This window comes from Molossus molossus, unplaced genomic scaffold, assembly GCF_014108415.1.
Source record: "Molossus molossus isolate mMolMol1 unplaced genomic scaffold, mMolMol1.p scaffold_m16_p_14, whole genome shotgun sequence".
Taxonomy (NCBI): domain Eukaryota; kingdom Metazoa; phylum Chordata; class Mammalia; order Chiroptera; family Molossidae; genus Molossus; species Molossus molossus.
This window is the reverse complement of record NW_023425349.1, coordinates 28,766,737-28,792,242: the sequence shown is the minus strand read 5'-3', so window position 1 is coordinate 28,792,242 and position 25,506 is coordinate 28,766,737. Positions and strand designations below refer to the sequence as shown.

At 42.2% G+C, this 25,506-nt stretch overlaps 1 protein-coding gene across 1 annotated transcript in view; it reads left to right on the top strand.

Annotated features, from left to right (window-relative positions):
* The first annotated feature begins 16,467 nt into the window (after positions 1–16,467).
* PLPPR1 (phospholipid phosphatase related 1) overlaps positions 16,468–25,506 on the top strand; it is a 235,355-nt gene continuing 226,316 nt past the window's right edge. Inside the window, exon 1 of the mRNA XM_036261184.1 lies at positions 16,468–16,886. The gene's annotated coding sequence lies outside the window, so the exon portion shown is untranslated. The remainder of the gene's footprint in view (positions 16,887–25,506) is intronic.

Below are 25,506 nucleotides of genomic sequence, written 5' to 3'. Positions count from 1 at the left end.
AGTAACATTTTTCTTGAGATGAGACATCCCTTAAGAACCCAGCTTATACTGCCAGATTTTATGCATTAATTCTAGTAGGGAAACACAGCTATTCATATGCCATTTATTCACTCAAGAAACATAAGCTAAGTACCTATAATATACCAGGTAGAAGGCACAACTCCCGTCTTCCACTGGCTCACAGTTTATAAGGGGAGTCACGAGTATAAATGTGTAGTTACAACACAGTACGAGAAGTGCCGGGCTGGAGGGAAAGTGAGCATGCGATGAGAACACAGAGGGGAGGGGACACCACTTCCTCCTCCTACCTCGGGGGGCTGCGAAGCCTCTCTGAGTGAGGTGGTATCTGAGTGGAAGGACAAATTAGGTAGATGCGATGGAGAAAGTCAGAACAGCGTGTGCAGGGCACTGTGGAGAGAAAACTTGACACACTTGGAATGGTTGGGAGGTGACAAGTTTGGGTGGTTGTGAATGATAACATTTGGGGTTGACATGTATGCCGTCTTTGCCAAGATCATGAAGAACCTTAAGCGCTGGGCTGGGGAAAGTCACTGAAGAGTTAAACTAATCAGTGACATGGTCAGATGACATTGTAGATCACTTCAGGAGGCAGAATAAAAGATGGACCTGGGAACACCCCCCCAAACCAGTCAGATCGCCCTGGCAGTCAGAGGGGTGACAGCTGCTCCTGCCACTTTCCCTGACTACCCCTGTAGTGCAGGAGCCTCTGCGATGGGGCGGCTCGGCCTGCCTGAGTGCCAAGGGACACCTGTCCAACCACACAAAGCTGTGATGGGCACATGAACCCACCAGGCCAGGGAGGATCAAGGAGTTTCCAGCACCACTGTCATCTGCAGGAGGCTAGAGAAGCTGACAGTAAGGAGAACTGAGACCACCCTTAGCTGGATATTGACAGCAGCGGTGCTTATAGAATAGGGCTGGGCCCCAGGCCAAATGAGTTGGCAGGGTCTGCCTGGCCTCTGCCTTGCCCCCCTCAGCTCCATCTGTCTAACGGTAGGTGTCAACCTTGAAGAGTGCCAGCTCTGAATCTGGCCATTCAGAAAAGGGGAAGAGGACAGACAGGATGCACGCTTATGGGTGGAAGACTGCCTAAAACGCTCAGCCCTAGAAACCAGCCACAGTGTGCGATCCGTGAGGCGTTGTTCCCACCCTTTGCTTGCTTTCCCTTTTGTTTTCCATTTATTCTTAAAGAGATGCCAAAACGAATATATCATAAAGACATTTGTAGTGGGGCCAGGGAATGAAAACCTAATCCAAAATGCCTTAAGCAAAAATGATTTAATTTTTCAAGTAACTGAAAAGTCCAGTGATATTTTAAGGCACAGCTAGGTTCAGGGGTTCAACACTGTGTTAAGGCTTCTCTCCTTAGAGTCTTTTAAATGTTTAGAATCCAGTAAAAGGAGACATTTTATTTCCCGTTAGCAAAAGTCCTGGATTTTAATCTAATTTTCCTGGTCTGGATCATTTGCCATCTCTGAGACACCACAATGGCTAGGGCAATGGGAAATTTTGATGAACTAGGTGGGGATTTTACGCCCACGCTCGGAGGTGGGAGGGGCTTTTCATCCCAATATGATGTGGGTGGATAGTCAGAGAATGGCAGTTTCTTGGAGGAAAAATTGATGCCGTTACTGGTCAAAGGGGGAGTACTGCAAGCCAAAATAACAGATGCTTGATCTCACTAAATCAAGCTACATAGACTAAACGTGACTAATTCTGGTCAAGATTATCTGCTGATGACAATGATGGTCATGTTAAGTACCATTGATATTCTATGAAGAGATTTCTATAGTTTGGTACATAGTTCAGTAATTTCTGAGATTTTCTAGTCAGAAGAGTGGTTTAGGCACTTTGTTATGTTAATGTATCAAATACCAGTTATAAGGATTTTGTGTATCCAAGGACTAGGAAACATACTCTTAAAAAGTTTTATTCAGGCAGGTGGGGCGGACGCACCTGCTGGGTGGCAGCAGCAGCACGCCAGTGGCTCGCTTGGAGGCACTCAGCACAGGAAAGGTTAGGGAGACGGAAATGGTGGCAGAGTGAATGGAAGCTACACAGATGATCTCCCAGGACCAAATGGGAATTACAACTAAAATAAAGACAAATCCTCAGAAAAAAGCGACAGAAAAGCAGCAGGACAAGACCGTATAATCAGGGACACCAGTAGGATCTGCGGAGACACGAGAAGGTGGTGGGCTGGGAGCCCATGGACAGCAGTGGTCTTAGCTGTGAGTAGTGCCCTCAGGGATAAAATACTAAGCTTGCTCCACAGCGCAGAGGGGCAAACACAGCACTGGTTTGGATACAGCCACTCACCTGGGGCTCCGGCAGAGGGAGGGCAGACTGGACTGGAACTCTGTGGGAACAACTGGGATTTGGAGAGCACTCAGAGTTTTTGCTGAGTCATGGCCACAAAGGACAGTAGCCAGTTTGCTCCTTCCCAGAGCAGTGGGGAAAAGCAATAGCCGCTCCCTCAGAGATTCAGCCTTTTCCAGGTGAGGCAAAGAAATGCAAATTGAGGCTCATTAACAACCAGCATCTGTTCCACCCTATGGAAATCTTCTTATGCAGAACACCAGGGTTACATTTCAGGGCCCTGAATAACTGAGACTACTAGCCTCTAGGCAAAAGGCTAGAGGATAACTGAACCTTTCCTGGGCTTTCAAATCTACCCAGAAAAGTAAGACTTGACAGTGGTGTTTAATGTGGGCCCACCCAGGCTCATCCAAATCCTGTAGAAGGAGCCACAAACAGCAGAACACCAATACCCACAGGGGCTCCAAAACCCACTGAGATAGCCAAAATGGTGAAATGAAATAAATCTCAAACCAATCTAAGCGAAATGGATAAATTTCTAGAAACACATATTCTCCCAAAACTGAACCGGGAAGAGATAGAAAACTTGAACAGACCAATAACAACAAAAGAAATTGAAGATGTAATCAAGACTCTACCAATCAGAAAACCAAAAGGAAAAAAACAATGAAAAAACAGGAAGATAGCTTAAGAGAACTGTGGGACAACTGAAAACGTAATAACATTTGCATCATAGGAGTCCCCAAAGAGAAAGAAAATGGGCAAGGGTTAGAGAATATACTTGAAGAAATAGTGACAGAAAACTTTCCTAACTTGGTGAAGGAAGAAGGCATTCAAGTTCAAGAAGCACAGAGAGCCCCAAGTAAGAAGAACCCAAACAGGCCCACACCAAGACACATAATAATTAAAATGCCAAAAATTAAAGACAAAGAATCCTTAAGGCAGCAAGAGATAAGCAACAGGTTACCTATAAAGGAACCCCCATAAGGCTCTCAACTGACTTCTGAACAGAAACACTACAGGCCAGAAGGGAATAGCATGGAGTAATCAAGGTCATGAAAAATAAGGATCTGGATCCAAGACTACTCTATCCAGCAAGGCTATCATTCAAAATAGAAGGTCAAATAAAGAGCTTCCCAGATAAAAAAAAAAAAAAAAAAAAAGGCTAAGGGCATATATTAGCACCAAACCAGCACTGTAAGGTATGCTAAAAGGACTGCTGTAATTAGTAGAAGAAATAGGAAGAAAAATATAACCACACTAACCAAAAACAGCAATAAATAAGTACATATCAATAGTCATCGTAAATGTGAATGCTTTGAATGTTCCAATAAAAACACACAGAGTAGCTGACTGGATAAGAAAGAATGACTCATATATATATTGTTTACAAGAGACCCACCTCACAACAAAAGATTCACATAGGTTGAAGTGAAAGGGTGGAAAAAAATCTTTCAAGCAAATGGAAAGGAAAAACAAGCTGGAGTAGCAATACTCATATCTGACAAATTAGATTTCAAAATAAAGGGCATAATAGAGACAAAGAAGGCCACTACATAATATTGAAAGTATCTATCCAATAGGAAAATGTAACCTTAATAAACATTTATGCACCCAATATAGAAGCACTAAAATATATTAAAAATCTTCTGGAGGACTTAAAAGGAGAAATTGACAGCATACAATCATAGCAGGGGACTTCAACACCCCGCTGACATCACTGGATAGATCCTCTAGACAAAAAATTAACAAGGAAACACAGACTCTAAATGAAGCACTAGATCAAATGGATTTAATAGATGCCTACAGAGAATTACACCCCAAAACTGCAGAATTCACATTCTTCTCAAGTGCACATGGGACATTCTCAAAGATAGACCACATGTTAGGGCACAAACTAAATCTCTACAAGTTCACGAAGATTGAAATCATATCAAGCATCTTCTCAGATCACAATAGCATGAAACTAGAAATCAATTGCAACAAGAACATGCAAAGACATTTGAAAACATGAAGGCTAAATAACATGTTATTGAACAATGAATGGGTTACTATGGAGATCAAGGAAGAAATTAAAAATTTCCTGGAAACCAATGAAAATGAACACATAACAACACAAAATCTATGGGATGCAGCAAAAGCAGTTCTGAGAGGGAAGTTCATAGCACTACAGGCCTACCTTAAGAAATAAGAAAAATTTCTAATAGACTATCTAACCTCACAACTTAAAGAACTAGAAAGCAAACAAAAAGAAAACCCCAGAGCAAGTAGAAGGAAAAAAATAGTAAAGATTAGAGTAGAAATAAATGACATGGAGACTAAGAAAACAATTCAAAGGATCAATGAAACAAAGAACTGGGTCTTTAAAAAGATAAACAATATTGATGGACCCTTAGCTAGACTCACCAAGAAATAAAGAGAGAGAACCCAAATACACAAAATCAGAAATGATATAAGAGAAATAATAACTGACACCACAGAAATACTAAGGATTGTTAATAAATATTATGACCAATTATACAGCAACAAATTCGACAATCTAAGCGAAATGGACAAATTTCTAGAAACACATAGTCTCCCAAAACTGAACCAGGAAGAGATAGAAAACTTGAACAGACCAATAACAACAAAAGAAATTGAAGATGTAATCAAGACTCTACCAGCAAACAAAAGCCCAGGCCCGGAGGGCTTCACGGGGGAGTTTTACCGAACATTCAAAGAAGAACTAATACCCATTCTCCTCAAACTATTTCAAAAAATTTAAGAAGGAAGACTTCCAAACTCATTTAATGAGGCCAGCATAATTCTAATTCCAAAACCAGAAAAAGACACTACAAAGAAAGAAAACTACAGACCAATATCCCTGATAAACATAGATGCCAAAATACTGAACAAAATATTAGCAAATTGAATCCAGCAATACATCAAAAAAACTATTCACCATGACAAAGTGGGATTCATCCCATGGATACAAGGCTGGTACAATATTTGCAAATCAATAAATGTGATACACCACATAAACAAAATGAAAGATAAAAATTATATGATCATATCCATAGATACTTAAAAAGCTTTAGACAAAATCCAGCACCCATTTCTGATAAAAACGCTCAGCAATCTGGGAATAGAGAGATCATATCTCGACATGATAAAGGCCATATACAAAAAACCTACAGCCAACATTATACTCAATGGACAAAAACTAAAAGCATTTCCCTTAAGAACAGGAACAAGATAAGGATGCCCACTTTCACCACTCTTATTTAACATAGTACTGGAAATCGTAGCCACAGCAATCAGACAGGAAGAAAAAATAAAAGACATCCAAATTGGAAAGGAGGAAGTGAAATGGTTATTATTTGCAAATGACATGATACTATACATAGAAAATCCCAAAGATTCCATCAAAAATCTACTAGACTTAATAAATGAATTTGGCAAAGTAGCAGGATACAAAATTAACATCAAAAAATTGATGGCATTCTTATACACTAATGATGAACTCACAGAAAGAGAAACTAAAAAACAATCCCATTTACCATCGCAGCAAAAAAATTAAGATACCTAAGAATAAACTTAACCAAAGAAATAAAGGGCCTATTTCCAGAAAACTACAGGCCATTGGAAAAAAAAAAATAGAGGAAGATATAAAAAAGTGGAAGCACATAACTTGTTCATGGATTGGAAGAATTAACATCATTAAAATGTCCATACTACCCAAAGCAATCTATAGATTCAATGCAATCCCCATAAAAATGCCAACAACATACTTCACTAGAACAAATACTTTAAAAGTTCATATGGAACAACAACAACAAAAAAGACCCTGAATAGCCATAGCAATCTTGAAAAAGAAGGACAAAGTAGGCGGAATCACAATTCCGGATATCAAGTTATACTACAAAGTTACGGTAATCAAAACAGCCTGGTATTGGCACAAGAACAGGTACATAGATCAATGGACTAGAACAAAACCCAGAAATGGACCCAAAACATTATGCTCAATTAATATTCAACAAAGGTGGCAAGAGCATACAATGGAGTAAAGACAGCCTCTCTAATAAATGGTATTGGGGAAATTGGACAGCTACATGCAAAAAAATGAAAATAGACCATCAACTTATACCATACACAAAAATAAACTCAAAATGGATAAAAAACTTAAATATGACTCATGAATTCATAAAAATCCTGGAAGAAAATGTAGGCAACAAAATTTCAGACATCATACGCAGCAGAATTTTCACTGATACATCACCTAAGGCAACAGAAACAAAGGAGAAAATGAACACATGGGCCTACATGAAACTCAAAAGCTTCTGCACAGCAAAAGAAACAACCACCAAAATGGAAAGGCAACCCACTGTATGGGAGAGCATCATGGCCAATGATACATCAGATAAGGGGTTAATTTCCAAAATATATAGAGTGCTCATACAGCTCCACGAAAGGAAGACAAAGAACCTAATTAAAAAATGGGCAGAGGAGCGAAACAGACATCTCTCCAAACAGGACATACAAATGGCCAAGAAACTATAGGAAGAAATGCTCGACATCACTAATTATCAAAGAGATGCAAATTAAAACAACAATGAGGTATCACCTCACACCTGACAGAATGGCTGCCATCAACAAAGCATCAAACAACAAGTGTTGGCGAGGGTGTGGAGAAAAGGGGACTCTAGTACATTGCTGGTGGGAATGCAGACTGGTGCAGGCACTATAGAAAACACTATGGTGTTACCTCAAATAATTAAAAATTGAGTTACCATTTGACCCAGTGATCCCATTTCTAGGAATATACCCTAAGAAGCCCAAAACACCAATCACAAAGAATATATGTACCCCCATGTTTGTAGCAGCACTATTTACAATAGCTAAGATCTGGAAACAGCCCAAACGTCCATCAGTAGACAAATGGATAAAAAAGTGGTGGTACTTATACACAATGGAGTACTATGAAGCTGTAAGAAAGAAAGAGCTGTTATCCTTTGAGACAACTTGGAGGGACCTGGAAAGTATTTTCCTAAGTGAACCAAGCCAAACAGAGAAAGACAAGTATCATATGATGTCACTTATTTGTGGAATATAATGAACATAACAGTCTGAAGAACAGGGTAGTCTCAGAGACGTGGAAGTAGGGTACAGACTGACAATCCCCAGCAGAGGGAATTGGGGGGGGGGGGATAAACGACAGAACTTATATGCATGTATGCCAGACCAATAGACATGGACAACAAAGTTGGGGACAGGGTGGGGAGGGAGGGGGGGAGGGTGTCAATGGGGGAAAAAGGAGAAATATCTGTAACAAAAGTAAACAAATAAATAAATAATATATATATATATAAATGTTTTATCAAATAATTTTATGTTATATTTTATGTCTACATCAAAGTTAGATAATTAAAATATGATTTCATGTGATTATACTATTCCAGTAATACCATAAGATTGTTTTTAGCTAAATCATCAAGGCATTTCCTTTATACCTTTCATGGAATTGTTATTTTAGCAAATATATTTGTAAACTAAAAATCACACAAAACAGAGGCAGAATATTAGGACTAATTCCCTCATAATACTATCTGGAATTCTAGATCTCAAGTTCTCTGATTACACTGGCATCCAACTTTAATACATAGTGGTTAAATAAACAAAAGAAAGAATAAATGATGATCTTACCTGGTATGTTACCCATGTATACACCCAGGAGGACATACCCAGGTATATACTCAGAAGTAGAATTTCTGGAACATATAATAATTCTATTTTTAATTTTTTGAGTAACTGCCATACTATTTTCCATAGTGACTGTAGCATTTTACATTACAACCAAAAATGCAAAAGGGTTCCAATATCTCTACATCATTGCCAACAATTGTTATTTTCTGGGATTTAAAAAAAATTGATAATAATCATCTTAATGGGTACGAAGTGATATCTCATTTTTAAATTTTTGTTTCCATGAAAATTACACTTGATTATCTATTACTTCTTATAATCACTGTCACTGTGGTTTTTATTTGCATTGCACCAATAATTAGTGATGTTGAACATCTTTTCATGTGAATATCTACACATAAAATATTGGCACATTAGATATTATGTATTGTCTTTGGAGAAATGTCTATTTAACCTCTTTGTTCATTTTTTTTAATTTTATTTTTTATTGTTGATTGTTCAAGATGTCCCCTGTTCCCCCCCCCCCCCCCAGCCTCCTCCCTACTCCAGGCTTTGGGCTATGCATATAAATTCTTTGGTTAATCTCTTCCTTTCTCCTCCTCCCCTCTCTGCTCTGAAATCTGTCAGACTGTTCCATGCATTCATGGACCTATTTTGTTCATCATTTTATTCTGTTCATTAGATTCCACCTATAAGTGAGATCATGTGATATTTGTCTTTCTCTGACTGGCTTATTTCACTTAGCATAAGTCCTGTCCAGGTCCATTCATGCCATTGCAAAGGGTAAGATTTCCTTCTTTTTTATGGCTGTGTAGTATTCCGTTGTGTATATGTACCACTGCTTTTTTTTTAGCCACACATCTACTGATGGGCACTTGGGCTGTTTCCAGATCTTAGCTATTTTAAATAGTGCTGCTATGAACATAGAGGTGCATGTGTTCTTTCTGATTGGTGTTTAGAGATTCATAGAACATATTTCCAGAATTAGGATTGCTTGGTCAAATGGCAGTTTCATTTTTAATTTTTTAGGAGACTCCATACTATTTTCCATAGTGGCTTCACCAGTCTGCATTCCCACCAGCAGTGTACTAGGGTTCCCTTTTTTCCACATCTTCGCCAGTACTTGTTGTTTGTTGATTTATTAATGGTAGCCATTCTGGCAGGTGTGAGGTAATACCTAATTGTCATATTAATTTTTATCTCTCTAACAATTAGTGATGTTGAGCATTTTTTTATATGTCTATTGGCCATCTGTATATTCTCTTTGGAGAAGTGTCTACTCAGGTCCTTTGCCCATTTTTTAATTGGATCGTTTGTCTTCTTTATGTTAAATTTTATGAGTTCTTTATATATTTTGGAAATTAACCCCTTATCAGATATATCATTGGCTAATATGTTCTCCCATATAGTGGGTTCCCTTTTCATTTTGGTAATGGTTTTCTTTGCTGTCCAGAAGCTTTTTAGTTTGATGTAGTTCTATTTGTTAATTTTTTCCTTTGATTTTCTTGTGCTGGGAGATGTATCAATGAAAATTTTGCTATGTGAGATGTCTGAGATTTTACTGTCTATGCTTTCTTCTAGGATTTTTATGGTTTTGTAACTTACATTTAATTCTTTCATCCATTTTGAGTTTATTCTTACATATGGTGTAAGTTGGTGGTCTAGTCATTTTTTTGCACATATCTGTCCAATTTTCCCAATACCATTTATTGAAGAAACTGTCTTTACTCCATTGTATGCTCTTGCCTATTTTGTCAAAAATTAATTGACCATAATGATGTATGTTGATTTCTGGGGTCTCTGTTTTGTTCCACTGATCTATATGCCTGTTCTTGTACCAGTACTAAACTGTTTTGATTACAATGGCTTTGTAGTATAGTTTGATAGATGGTATTGTGATTCCTTCTACCTTGTTCTTCTTTCTCAATATAGCTGCAGCTATTCAAGATCTTTTTTTGGTTCCATATACATTTTCAAAATATTTGTTCTAGATTTGTGAAATATGCCTATGATATTTTAATAGGGATTGTGTTGAATTTATAGATTGCTTTGGGTAGTATGGGCATTTTAATGATATTCATTCTTCCAATCCATGAACATGATACATGATTCCACTTGTTTGTATCTTCCTCTATTTCCTTTTTCAATGTCCTGTAGTTTTTCCAGTATAGGTCTTTTACCTCCTTGGTTAAATTTATTCCTAGGTATCTTTTTTTGTTGTTGTTGCAGTGGTAATTAAGATTATTTTTAAAGTTTCTCTGAGAGTTCACTATCGGTGTATAAGAATGCCATCAATTTTTGGATGTTAATTTTGTAGCCTGCTACTCCTTTGTTCCTTTTTGAATTGGGTTTTTGTTGTTGTTGTTGAATTGTAGGAGTTCTTTATATATCTTATCAATACCTTATTAGAGATATAATTGGTAAATATTTTCTCCCATTCTGTGGGTTGCCTTTTTATTCTGTTGATAGTATCTTTTGATGTACAGAGATTTTAATTTTAATGTAGTACAAGTAGTACAATTTATCTATTTTTTCTTCTGTTGCTTGTGCTTTTTATGTCACATTCAAGAAATTATTGCCAAATACAATGTTGTGAAATTTTCCTCTATGTTTTCTTCTAAGAGTTTTATAGTTTTAGATTTTATGTTTAGGTCTTTGGTTGATTTTTGTGTTTATTTTGTATATGGTGTAAGGTAAGAATCCAACTTCATTCTTTTGCATGTGGCTATCCAGTTTCCCAACACCATGTGTTGAAAAGACTGCCCTTCCCCGTTGAGTGGTCTTGGCATCCTTGTTGAAAATCACCTCACCATATAGGCAAGGATTTATTTCTAGGTGCTCTATTTTATCCCATTGTTCTATATATCTGTCTTTGTGCCAGTACCACAATGTTTTGATTATCAAAGCTTTGCAGTAAGTTTTGAAAACTGATCTATAAGTTTTGAAAACAGAGTGTAATGCTTCCAGCTTTGTTCTTTTTAAAGATTGTTTTGGCGATTCAGTGTCTCTTGAGATTCCATATTAATTTTAGGATGAATTTTTCTATTTCTACAAAAAACATCATCGAGATTTGGATAGTGTTAGGTCTGCATTGTGTCCCCCACCCCCCAAATTTACATATTGAAATCCTGACCCTAGTACCTCAGAACGTGACCATATTTGGAGGTAGGGTTTTAGTGAAGTAATTAAGTTAAAATGAGGTCATTAGGATGGGCCTTAATTCAGTATAACTGTTATCCTTAAAAGACGAGGAAATTTGGACATATACATGTACTAGAAGAAAAACAAGGTGAAGACATAAGGAGAAGGCAGCTAGATATCCATAAGCCAAGGAGAGATGCCTCAGAAGAAACCAGCCCTGCCAACACTTTGATCTTGGACTACTAGATCCAGAACTGTGAGAAAAAAAATGTCTGTTGTTTAAGCCACCAAGTCTATGGTACTTTGTTATGAGAGCCCCAGAAAACTAATACAGGTAGGGATTGCGCTGAATTTCTAGATTGCTTTGGGGGAGTAAAATTTTTAGATAGGCTAAATTTCTTAACTGTGGACTAAATGTGTAAAAATGCTCAGCCAGCAGCTAAATTTGTGTGAGTTCAACTTAGTAGAGGTGTTATACTGGGACTTACATAAGAATGTAATCTTTTTTTATTGGGGTTGAGTTTATTTATCTTTAAAGAGGCAATTTTCTTAAGGTGCTAGTCATAATTAGAATAGATTTACCTGCCCTATTTTAAGAGGCAGAAATATTGTGGTCACACTATTTCCCCCCCATTTTTCTTTAAAATATTCCTCTCATTAATCTCCTACACTGCACACGTTGGTTTAGACTAAGAATAGAACAGTTGCTGCCGCTGTTCCATGTGGAAAATAGAGCCAACTGCTTGGTAGAAAAGAAAAAATAATTTTCTGAGTATATTCTTAAGATAGTGTGAAAGCCACACTGACAAGGAGCCTTTAAACTGACAATGGGCTAAGATTTCCTGTACCACCTCCATGGTTTTAGGACTTTCCTACAGACAGGACAGAAAGCAGGGTTCTTCAGGTTCCTTTTACCCAGTACAGTTCTGGTAGCAGAAGTGAAGGGCAACAATGAAGGATGTGACTCAGGGTTGGCAAACTAGAGCTTGTCAGCCAAATCCAGTCCACCACCTGTGGAAGGAAGGAAGGAAGGAAGGAAGGAAGGAAGGAAGGAAGGAAGGAAGGAAGGAAGGAAGGAAGGAAGGAACTGAAGCACAGCCATTCTCATTCTTTCATGCATTGTCTGTGGCCTCAGAGTTGAGTAGCTGGGACACAAATCGGATGGCCCGCAAAGCCTAAAAGTACATATTATCTATTTCTTTACAGAATAAGTTTGTTGACTCCTGTGCTAAATTATTAATAGTGATGACTGAGTAACTTATTCAGACCTCTCATTTGAAGACGAGAAAATGAAGACACTAATATAATTGGGAATGAAGGTTCCACGTTGGCAGCCTGGGACAGACTGGAGAGAGGGACAGATGGGCTCTGCAGAGCAGCCTCTCCTGGATTGGGGCAGGGTCAGCAGGTGGAATCGCTGCCAGTGGAATGTCTACAGTGTGGAAAGACCAAGGGAGGTTGAGTTTTAATTCTAACGATTCCTGGAGAAGTTTCCAAGAAGCCATAACAAGGATGGCACCAAGGATAGAACCAAACAATGCAGGAATCAGTGATAGGTGTCTGGGTACCACTTGTGGGGATGTGAAGACTGGATAGGAGTTTCAGCAACAAATATACCTGGATCCTGGAGGCTTAGCCACATAAGGTAGTAACTCAGAATACAAATCATCCAGAAATCAGAGCAGATGAAGTAGCAGGAGCATTAGGTCCAAAGTGGGTGAGATGTGTCCTTTTATTTATTTTTTACAGTGGGAGGAAGGGGGGGGGGAGAGAGAGAAAGAGAGAGAGATTGATTTGAGAGAGACACATCTATTGATCGCCTCCTGAATGCTCCTAAATTAGGGGTTGAACCAGTAATCCAGGTATGTGCCCTGACCAGGAATCCAATCTGTGACTTTCTGGTGCACAGGATGATGCTCCAACCAACTGAGCCACCAACTGGGGCAACATTGTGCTTCTTATAATAATAAATCACTAGTTTAGCCCTTACAGTAATGGCTTGACATTTTTATTGAACCAGAAAAGATTGTTATATATACAGTATAAGAAATTTATACAACAAGAAGAATTTATAAATCCATTTGTCTTATCACTAGGGTGGCTTTGAAAACAACCAACAAAATTTTAGGTAGAACACAATTCAAATGCAAATGTTAGTATGCTTCATAATTATTAGAAAATAGTCAGTGCAGAACTTACGTGCATACTGCATCACCATTGAGTTGTTATATTATTTCAGCAATGCATAATCTAATGGGATTACTTTCATATAATTTTTAAGAACCAAGGCATTTCTATAGCATGCATAATTTTGGAAAGTTTTATGTTTAAACACTGTGTTTATTACTGGTTTTTATTCTGGACCTCTTTTTTTTTTTTTTGTATTGATGATGTTCTGAGCACCAAAAATACTGGGTTATTTTACTAACATAGTAGGTGAGGCCACTGGATTTGTTTGTTGGTGGAGAGAGGTGCTAAATTGAGGGATTGTCCACTAGGGAGGAGGATGAATGCTAAGTCTGAAATTTTAATTTAAGGAGCCTTCAAATACTTGCAGCCACTGAAATTCTTACCATTAATTTCTCTCAAAATTATTGACAGATGTGTGTATATTCATTGGCTTTGGGCATTCTGTTACCTAGGAGGAGTAACACATTAGATAGCCAAAATTAGGAGGGAGGCCAAAAAAAAGGTGAAAATACAAAGCGTGGTGAGTCCATGCAGATGAGGTGTTTCAGCAGGAGACCCTGACTGCACGTGGGAGAGGTCCTTAATCTCTGTGAGCGGCAAAAGTGCTTGAAGCACAGTGCACAAAAACCATGCTGTCTCACACTTATGTCGAGATCTGAGTGAGGAGGGCGAGGGTTGGGGTTATTCACCATTCACGCATTTTTATAGCATGCTTTTCATTTCATGATTTGAATACATCAGTAATCAGGGTGATGTGTGAGGGGGTGATGGAGGAAGCCAGCAGGAAAATTGTAAGGCAGTTGGCTTTCATCTGTTTTGTTTAAGCTTAGAGGGGAAAATCTCCTCAGCCTTTAAAAAAAATATATTATAATAATGAAAATGTTAATAACCAAAATAATAACAGCTACATGTTTCGGAGAACTTGCTATGCGCCAGGCACTGTGTTTTATGTACATCATCTCAGTTAATGTCCCCTGTGCTTCCCCCAAGCTCCCCAAACAGTAAAAATCTCTTCCAGCACTGCTAGTTCACCCTCTCATTGCAGCACCATAAAGGGATTCCACTTTATTTGCAATTCCAGATTTATAAAGTCTCCTTCACCCCTGACCTTGTTAGAGCTTTCGGATGATGAACAGGATGTCCCTTTTTTCCTTACCCAAGGCCAAGCCCAAAGGAGAGTGTACTTGTTGGCCAGGCAGCCACATAGTAGGAGGAAGAGCCCCAGTGTTCTCTCTGGCAGAACTACAAAGTTGAGACCTATAGCTACCCCAGCTCCTCCTCCCCTTTCAGCTCCCACTCACTTCTTGGACTCGGGGCCCTCACTCATGCCCTGATTATACAGCGCCAGGGCAGGAGAATGGCTTTCTTGCCTCAAGGCCCTGCCAATCCTAACACCCTGAAATCCCAGGGAACACTAGTCACTGTTCTGAGGATAATGTGGTAACAAGGCAGATCTGTCTTGGAGGCCTTCCAAGAGGCCTGGTGCCAAGAGGAAGGCCTGAGAAAAATGGGCAGGGAACTAGGAGCCCCAAATATTGTTAGTGGTCCACTATAGAGACTTTGCTGCTTTTCAGGAGAACCTGATCTCCCTTACCTGGTGCATAAAGACTCGGGCTCACTGTCCTTTAAACAAAGAGATGCTGCAATTCTATTCCTTTCAACAAGCTACTAAGAGAAGGAACCAGGCACTAACACTCAGGGCACTTTTACTATCCCCCCCCCCCCTTTATTCTTCTTTTCTTCCTCTATGTCTTGTCTCCTAAACTTTGCTTTTGTTGGTGGTATTTAGATACGCTGTTTTCTCTCCAGTCTGATCTAATTGGCCTGCTGTTCTAGTGTCACTGGGCATTATTGGGAAGATGAATGGGACTGGGGTCAGAGTTCAGCAAGTAGGCATCTGCTCACTTGCCTTGCATAGAAGTGCTCAGAGGTGATCTTGAAAGAAAGCTTGGGAAAGATTTGCACAGAGTAGGCTGTCTTCTATCCCTCCAAAGCTGGGTGGCCAAAAGGTAGTCCTTTTCTAGAGGGACCGAAAATGAATAAACAGGAAATAGGCATATATTTACAGGGAGTTCCCTGCTTGGGATGTCTTCTGCAGAAGAGACAATGCGGGGAAAGACATGGTGATTAAACAGGGAGAAGGTTGAAAATGGAAGCTCTTGAATGGCTCCGAACCACTGGCCTGTTTTGCTCCTAGAACAATCTCACCAAAGAAGTTTCCACTCCACTCCACTCACAAAGCCCTCACCCAGTGTTTCTGCTGGCCTCAGGTTACTGCGCCATTGCCATAGCGGGGCTCAGGTTCTCTTACTGGACTCTCTTCGTGTTGACAGTTCTTCCACTTTACCAAGTAGCCAGAATCCTCACTAATGAAGAAATGCTTCTTTGACATTCAGGGCAAGGGGGAACAATGGCTCTATTGTTCTTTTGGCCTTCTTGAATAGGGCAAATGTCCCTCTAACCCTGTCACCAAAAGAGGCTGAGTATGGAGTCCTCTGAGACTCACCTTCCTTCCACTCCTGCTTTGTTCTCTGGAAGAGGATTTTTGTGTGACCCTCCCCGCCCTCGTCCCAGCAAAGCTGTTTAGGGACCCCAGTGGACAGTTGTCTTTTTCTGCGCTTCACAGAGTGGAAGTTGGAAGTCGAAGTACAGATCAGATCACTCATTTTAGTTCAGGTGAGACCTGCTGCCTGCGGTTCCTCCTGGACCTCTGGGGAAATGCACCATAGTCCCTCATAGCGCAGAGGCAGGAGAGGTACACAAGCCCAGAGCCAGCACTAAAAATGCAGGGAGAGGAGAGCCCGTTGCTACCAGGACTCACGACTGAAGCGGTCCCCTAGGATGGGTCGGGGAACCCGCTGCCAGCTTCCCACACCGCGGGCGCCAGGGAGTCCCTGCGCAGGGCGCACCTTTGCTGTCGGGTTTCCCATTTGCCTTCCAGGAACCCTGAGGAGCCCCTGTGGCTCGGTGGGTGCAGTCATGCTCGCCTGGACCCGAAGCTCGAGCTCCTCCCTCTGCCTGAGCTCCCAAGTGAGCGCTCAGTGTCCCTTTCTGAGCATGCGCAGTCTGGAGCCCTCACCGCCTCTCCAGTCCCCCCTCAGCCCCCTCCCCACCAGCCTTTTGCTCCTTCCTTTCATTAAACAAACAGGAGATCCTGAAACCTGGACCCAGCGCAAGCGGCAGCGCGGGGAGGGGGCGGAGGCGGAGGCGGAGGCAGAGCGCGGGATGAACGCAGAGGGGGATCTCTGATTCCTCGCACCCCCGCCCCACGCGCGTGCTCGCGCGCGCGCACACACATACACACACCATACACTCCCGTGCTCGCGCGCGCGCGCACACACACACACACACTCACTCACACAAACACATTCGTTCACGCCCGCGCCGCACTCTCGCCGCTTGCTCTCCCACGCAGGCGGAATGCAGCAGAGCCCCGGGAGCGGGAGCGTGTCTCCGGCCACCGCCTGAATGCACCTCGCTCCCGGGAGCCAGACAGCCCAGTAGGGCGCACGGAGGACGCTCCACCACCAGAGGTGAGTAAGGCGCCGGCAGCCACGGGCCGTTCTGGGACTCGGGGCAGGGACAGGTCCCCGGCTGGACGTGGCGGTGCAGGTGGCCCAAACCCGGCTTGTGGGTTTCAAGGTGCAGATGGAGGCGGCGCCTGGCTCTGCGAGACGCGAGGGAGATCCCAGGGAGGATCTCCTCCTGAAAGGTGTCAGATTGACCCAGCAGAAAGCGACTCCGTCCCTGCTCGTAAACTTTCCTCCCCTGTCATTTGGGAAACGTGGAGACAAAGGGGGCGTGGAGGCTCCCTCCGTCCCGTTCCACCCTCCTGGCTGCTTTCCGGGCTGCCTGCCGCGGGAGCCGGTGTGCGGGCGGGGGCGCCCTGCAGGTAGCAGATGCCAAGTCCTCCGCCCGGGCGGGGTTGGGATTCTCACCCCTGGCTGTAAGCCTGGCCGTTGGTTTTCCCTCAGGCGTGGGCACCGGTCATCCTTCCCTTCTCCCAACCCCCGCATTCTCGCGTATCGTGGTGGGGGCGGGGGTGTCACCTGGAGAATCGAAGGGGCAGCCTTTGGCGTTCTCATTCAGAGGCGCGGGGTGAGGCTCCGGTCAGTGCGGGCATGAATGATGAGTTACTGAAAGGCTCGCCATAATCACCTCCTGGAAACCCTGGGCGCCGGGATCTCTGCTCCCCAGGGACGGTGCTGTCTTCACGCACACCAAGGCAAGGCGGCAGCACTTGGGCTGGGGCTGCTGTGGCAGCGGCTGCAGCCGGGGAAGCTGGGCTTTATATTTGCCCTGGGGTTTTATGACACACACGTGGACTATGTGGAGGATTCTGGGTTATTTTTCTTTGTGGGGATATCGTTTCCCCCTTTAGCCTCTTTCGCGGGAAGGATTCTCCTCAGCCTGGTTTCTAGCTGGAGGACCGGCACCGTTGTGATATGCTTCGGTCCCAGGGAAGAGGTCCCGAGAAAAGGATTCCCTAAAATGACAGCTCCACAGGGGCGGGGTCTCGGAGTGCACCTGAGAATTGCCTCAAATCTAATGGTTCTTTGGAACAGCAGAGACGGGTCAGCGTGTGAGGAGTCCAGGGCTGGGACAAAGGCGACTGGAAGAGGGACAGTTGATGGCCATTCAGGAGAGAAGTGATTAGAAGCCAATCGAGGCAGGACGAGGTCGAGTGTGAGGCTAGGTACTCTTCAGCCTTAACGGAATTCAAATATTCCTTCTACTTCTGCCGTGGTCGGTGGCTTTTATTCATCAGTGGGACTCCAATTTGGAGATTTCGGGAATGTCACATCTGGAGTATAAAAGACGATTAATCTTGGGCTAACCTTTAACACAGTTACAAATCCTTTCTTCAAGTCTAGAAAGTGCCATGTGTGAGAGTTTTCATCTTGATGTTTTGGTTACGCCTGGAAGGTGGGATAGGCAGACAGGTATATTTTTGTCTCTTCTATACCTCAGGAGCTTTGGATTTGTAAGTGTGTGGGGAACCTGGAAGCCAAGCTGAGGCTGGCAGAAGAAAACGCTAGAAGCTCAGATCCAGTACTTGTGACTATGGGTCGTAAGAGAGTATTTTCTTCACTTTAAGATGATAGGTGGAGGCCACCTCTCTGCTGTTCTAGGGACCTTTTTTAATTTTAATTTTTTAACATTTTGTAACTTTTTGAAGTGGGAGAAAATGTGATATGTGTGAAGTTAATTGAGAAAGTTCACATATGAGCCCTGGCCGGTTTGGCTCAGCAGTTAGAGCGTCGGCCTGCGGTCCTGAGAGACCCGGGTTCGGTTCCCGCTAAGGGCATGTACCTCGGTTGCAGTTTGTCCCCGGCCCTGGTCGGTTGTGTGGGTGGCAGCCACTCAATGTGTCCCTTTCACATCGATGTTTCTCTCTCTCTCTCTGTTCCTCTCTCTCCCCCCAACTCTACCTGAACAAAAAATGGAAAAATGTCCTCGGGTGAGGATAAAAAAAAAAAAGAAAGTTCACATATGAAAGCGATCTTGATTCATAAGTCAACATAGTGAAAGGTGAAGAAGTTTTTGAGAACGAAAAAAAAGAGGGAGAGAAGGACATTGGGAAAGTGATCCATATTAGTAAAACAGCTTTGCTTTTATGATATTTAAAAAGCATTCAGTAAAATAGAAACCTGAAAGTTTTTTCCCTTTTTTAAACAACTAGTGAAATAAAGACCTTTCCAGAAATATTTTCAAGTTGAAATTGGCATAGAAGGGGTTTAAATATAATGGTCAGGATATGGCCTTTTAATTTCTTGGTGAATGTTGTCATCATTATCTTTGCCAAACTCTGCAAGAAAAGATTAAGATTATTTTTTGCTTTTTGCTAGAGCTGTGTTCTCTCTCTTCATGACCTATCCTTTCCCTACATCTGCAAGTTCAGTTCATTTGATTATATTAAGATTGTATTTACAAGTATTCATTGACCACCTGACCGCCTATCCCATTCTTAGTATTGGAGTTCATATAAAATGTCTAACATAGTTCTGGACCTCAAAGTGTTTAATGATCTAGTTGTAAATTCAAGATTAACATACATAAAATAATTAAAGAGTAGGATAGCTCTGCACTTTACTGTAAGTTCTTAACATGTATGCTAGTCACTTCATCCTTGCTCCTGGATTTTCTCACATTTAGGCAACATACCTCAGCACTTACTATGTGCTGAAGGCTGGAGAGAAAAAATAAAACAAAACAAAAGGAAGTACAAATGGCTCCAGCTTTCAAGAAGGAGGAAACATAATACAGTATTTAGCTAACTGTGATGCAATCTGAGTAATTGTTATAATTGTAGGGCAAATCAAGTGCCAATAGGACAGACATGTAAGTGATTTTATTTTCTTCCCCTGGGGGATTTGAACAGGTGATCTTTGAGATATTTTCAAAAAATGGATAGTCTTTTACCGTGTAGGGAAGGATAGAAAGGGCATTCCTGGTAGAGGAAATTTGTGAGCATGCTTGATGAATTAGGGTAACTATAAGCCATTCTTTGTGGCTGGAGCACATGGCACTGGAAGGTGGATACAGAGATGAACAGCAACTGGGTGACACTAAGGAACAAGTAATGGAGTAAGTGTTTGGATACAGATATGCCCAGGATGCTATGTAAGCACAAAGGGAGGGTGTCCATCTACAGGCGGGAAAGAAAATCAAGAAGGTTTCTTAGGGAGGTTAAGGAGAGCTGAGTCTTGAAGGACAAGGAGTGGAGAAGGGTTTTCCAGGCAGAAATCACTCCATGGGAGTCGGAAGTAGTTCTGTGTGGCCACAGTGAGAGATGTGGATTGGTAGCCCCATGGCATACAAACCATCAGGCCAGAGAGAGTGATCAAGTAGGATGGAAATATCCCACGCCAAAGAGGTTCAGATTTATCCAAAAGGCTAGGAGAGAGTTCGAAGTTGGGAAAGTTTGAGATGATCCAGTTTTCATTAGAGAAAGAAGGCTGTGACCACTGTGTGGAGGATGGACTGGAGGTGGTGGGACCGGAGGCAAGGAGCTTATTGTGGAAATGCGGGTGTGAAAGGACGAGGACGGGGGCAGGGGGTGGGCGGAGGAGCTGCGCCTGGGAGGCGAGCGAGAAGACAACCCTGCCAATCTCAGAAGGGCCTCCTTCCGTGGCGCCCACGCTGCCCCTCCTTCGCAGCATTCACTTCGCAGCTGGCTTTTCCATGTTTTGAGGGAATGGTATTCACAGCGGCACCTCCAGCATTCATCACAGGCTTGGTACAGAGCAGGGACTCAATAAACATTTGTGGAATGAATGATTAAATCAATGAATAAGAAAATCCAGTCACGGAGTGATGATTCCTGCGTAAGAATACGAGACTTCCATTTGTCTGAGGCAGTGGTTCTCAACCTGTGGGTCGCGACCCCTCTAGGGGTCGAATGACCCTTTCACAGGGGTCGTCTAAGACCATCGGAAAACATATTTCCCATGGTCTTAGGAGCTGAGACACCGCTCCATTAGCTGTCTCCAGGCGGGTCCGCCCACATACACCTTGAGGAGCTGTATTAAAGGGTAACGCCTTAGGAAGGTTGAGAACCCCTGGAAGGTGATCAACCTTTGGGAGGTCAGTGACAGAATGATCCAGGGAGACTACCTCCATAAAGAACTGTCCTATGAAGTGCCAATAAGGAAGCAGCATTATGACATCACATTTTTATATTTAAAAAATTATATCGTCAGTCCATCTTGGAAGCAACAGCACTTAGCACAATTCCTGATTTGTAGCAGGCTGTTAGGAAATGGGAGTCTCTTTCTCTTTCCCCCTGACTTGTCAGAGTTTTCTGATCTCATGTACTTCGTTCATACTTTTAAGATAATCTTGGGCCTGGGAGTCTGTAGGCCACAGGATCTCATTTAAAGAGCTCATGGCATCTTGGCATCCTGGGGCGAGGGCCGGACCACCCATGTTCCAGTCATAACTGTGTAGCCCTAAGAATTGGGTCTTTTACTGTACCAAACCCAAGTATACTGAGTCACAATCTTAATAACCCAATAAGAGATGTCAGGATGGATCAACAATACATGAGAATGTGTTTTCAGGTTGACTACGGTGGGGAAAGAGAAGGAGTGATCAAAGACAGCACTTTGGGTTTGACCTTGGGTAGCTAGATGGACGGTGGCAGAGGAATGGGGGAGGGAGGTGAGCTCAGAAAAGTGAAAGGCTCAATGCTGTTTTGTGGAAATTGATTTTGGGGAGACACTGGAACATCCTGGAAGGCACAGAGCACAACGTGTAGTAATTTCACAGTAAATGCTAATTATTGCTTTCATTAAGGGAGAGGAAGGAGAGAGCGGGAGACCATGGTGCCAAAGACTAAGTCATGGCATTTATCAAAATTTAAGAATCGAGGATAGAATACTCAACGATGAGAAAGAACGGGCTTGACAGCAGAGCCTAAGAGAACCATGAGCTGTGGCGGTCAGCCTCACCGAGCCATCGACCTGTGTGTCAGGCCTCGTGTGAAACCTCGTTTAATCCCCATGCCACCTGAGGTTCCCTCTTCCATCTGACAGCTGAAGAGCCTGAGACAGAGATTCCAATAGCTTTTCCACAGTGATCAAGCCAGTAAGTGGCAGAATCAGGTCTCAATGCCCATGTTAATAGTCCTCAAATTGTCTCCTCTCATCAGAGGTGTAAATTACCAGGATGATTTTAAGTGCAGAGATGTTGAAAAGACTGAAAGTAGGGGACTGACAGAAGACAATGAAAAGGAGTTCACTGGTGACCATTAAGAAAGCAATTTTAGTCCGGCAGCATGCTCAGCAGCCGTATTGCAGGGAGTTCAGTGGGGAATGGGAGGCGAGGAAATCCAGGCGAAGCGTACCTATCAGTCATTTATGATGTCTGGTGAGGGAAAGAGTTACGGGGCCAAAGGGAGAAGGTTCAGTGAGCCTCAAATGCAGTGTTTATCAAGGGGGAACAGATGGAAAGAGCTGGTGTGTAAGGAGAAATGAGAGTGTGAGAGAGGAGATAGGGGAGGAAGGATTCCTCTTTCCAAGAGCATGGAAAGATGGCTTTGAAGATAGATATGGAGCATGCCCTTCTCCCCCATAACTAAATTACCGAGCTGCTTCCTGATGCCCAGAGACTTCAGATCTTCGAGTGTTCTGGAAGCTTAAGCAGTCCCTCTCTGAGTGTTGTAGTCTTAAGGGTGTCACTTGGGCATGCAGGATGACGAACCTTGTTTATGTAGCACAGTGACCAAGAACACAGGCTCTGGAATTAGACAGGCTGTGTTTGAATTTTGGTTGTGCCACTTATCGACTGTATGACTTTGGGCACACGGTTTACCTCTCTGTCCTTCAGATTACTCCTGCTCTTAAGATGAGAGTAACCATCTTAACCCCTTGCCTACAGTTGTGAGGATTCAATGAGTTAATATTTGTGAAGCTTGGCACAGAGTAAGTGCTCAATAAATAGTAGGTATTATGCGTGACAACAGTGAGGTTAAAAATGTTGAGCTTCGACTTTATGCTCAGGACTCTAGAGATTGTGTGTTTCAGCATTGGTTTAAAAATATTTTGGTTGATTATAAATAGCTGGCTGCAATCCTATCTCCCTAAGTGCAGGAATTAAACAGCAGACATAAATATGGCAGGAGCAGACCACCTCTACCATCACAAGTCTAGGTGGAGGAGACCGTGCTGCACGTGTCTGCCTAGAACACCAACAAAAACGTTTGCTTGCTTTTAGGCTGGTCTTCGCATTCCTCAGGCTCATGGGCATCACGCAACAGCTACTTGGCTATTTAGCCAGTTGTTTCCAGGAAGTGACTACATGTATTAATTACAGTGCCTCTTTGGTATTGAGTGATATAAACTCGAAATATCTCAGATGTGAGGTTTGCAACATTTTTGGGAGAATTAAAAGCCTCTCTTCTTCATGGAAATGTTTGTGGTGTGTTCAAAAATAGAATCCTAGGGGATATGGAAACCCCATCATCTACTGAGTTGGCAACAGGGCAGTACTCTTTGCATTATGCTCTGCCAAATACTTTTTTTTATTGCTCTGTAATCAAAGACTGATTTGTTTGTTTGTTTGTTTCGCTGATCCTATTTATGCTTCAGCCATACGAAACTCATAGTTTTCCAACTGGGAATTTTGGCTCTTACCTTCAGGTCTTTGGCCCTGCTGGTGTGTCTTTCTGGAATGCCATCCTTGCCTTCCCCTGCGAATTCCGCTAGTCCTTTAGGTCAAAGTCACTTCCTAGAGACACTTGTCCTGACCTTTTAGCATTAGGGTCGGCTTCCTTTTTTCGTGTGTTTCTATAGTCCTCAACTTTCTATTTTTAGCACCCAACATAGTGCTTTTCACACAATAATTGCTCAGCAAACATTTTGGATTGAATGAATGACTGAGTGAATGAATCTTATTCTTTTGAGTCATTCCTGATACCCCTATATGCACGTTCATGTTATAGAAACCATAGCATTTTCAAGTTCAAAGTTTCACTGGAAGTTTTATCATCAGAATCCCAAGTGAAACCAGAGGAGTAGACAGGACCAGCGAGGCTGGTGATTTGCCTGAGGCCATGTAGCTACATAATGTGAGAACTGGGACCAGAACCGGTTCCTGATTACAGGGGCAGGGTCCACCCAGGGCCAGGATTAGGTGAGCTGAGGGAGGAAGTGTCCTGCAAGTGCAAGATTGGCTCCCATCTTTATTTAAATTTTTGATGTTTTGTTTCATCATGGATTTTTGCATTAATTTTGACTTTTAAAAATATTGCATCAAAATATTGTTTATCTTGATTACTGAGTTTTTTGACACCCCTTCAAGTTTTGTGCCTTGTTCTCCGCACACTGGTCCCAGCTCTGCTGTTCCACAGAGGGGAGGGGGGTACTTCCTGGCCTTCCTGCACTGGTGTGAAAATGCAGTTACACGGGGAGTGGCATGGGCCCTACTTGAAAATATCAAAGGAAACACCAGTCGACATGGTGTTGTGAGCTGTTAGTAAACATCTCGTGACCTGGCTGACACGCTAATTAGTCAACATTACTTTCACAGTATAAAAGGCCAGGAGGAAAAAAGAAAAGTTGAGTAAAAGTTCTATCTAACTATTACCTGTCTATCTATATATCTCAGGGCTAAAGGGCTACGTAGAGATTGTCTTCATTTATGAGTTTATGTATACTGCTTTTATGTACTATATATGTTTTTTAGCTTTTTAAGAACCAAGATGGAAAAAGGAGGAAATTATTCTACCTGTCTTGGCTTATGGCACTAATGACCTATTTTGAAAACTTGAGGTCAGAGGATTTTAAAAAACACAACACAAAAAACAAATAAACTTGGTTTTTCTGCCCCCAAAATAGGGAAGGAAAGAAAAGAAACATTAGTGGAAAGGAGAAAAAGAGGTAAATGGAGGAAAATTTGAGCAGGTATCTATCTACTAAGTAGTATTCAAGGTATAACTGTCACATAGAGAAGAGGTTTTACATATATTATTTCCTTACTTTCTACGGCATGTTGGAATATATATTAATATCTGCATTCGAGAGCTGAGCGAACCAAGCCTTGGAAACGTGAGTTAGCTTACCCAAGCTCTCAAAGCTAGAGCTTCCTTCAAACTCAGGTCTGGGTTAAAGCCTTTACTCATCCCACTTCACCCCTCTGATTCTCAGAGGCTTGGAGTGACAGATCACCCTATTACCTTCCCCTCTCCCCAAACCCTAGGTGCAGGGCTTCACAGCGTGTCTGGGTTCCATGGATGGGAAGTCAGCAGTCAGTCCCCTCCTGTCATTTATTTTCTCTTCCTACGCTACATTTGTCTTTCCCCATTCATCAATAACAACAGAAAGCAGAGATGCATCCACACAGGGAATAAATACCCCTCTTTGTGTGAATGCCATAAATTTTTATGCGACATGAACGCATGTATTTTACATTGCTTCCATTATGTTCGAAGGGGTTTTTTCTTTCGGTATTATGGCCTCAAGTGTGCTAGAAATGCTCCCGGACCCAGACTGAAGAAAAGGGGATCATAATTACTGAAGCAAATCCATCACAATGAAGGGTAATGTGTTTGTACAGTTGATGGTCAAGGGTTTCTGGGGTGCTCTTTCTATTGATCTTTCTGATGAATAGCATGGAGCTGTGACCCCATACCCCCAACATTTAAAATTCAAC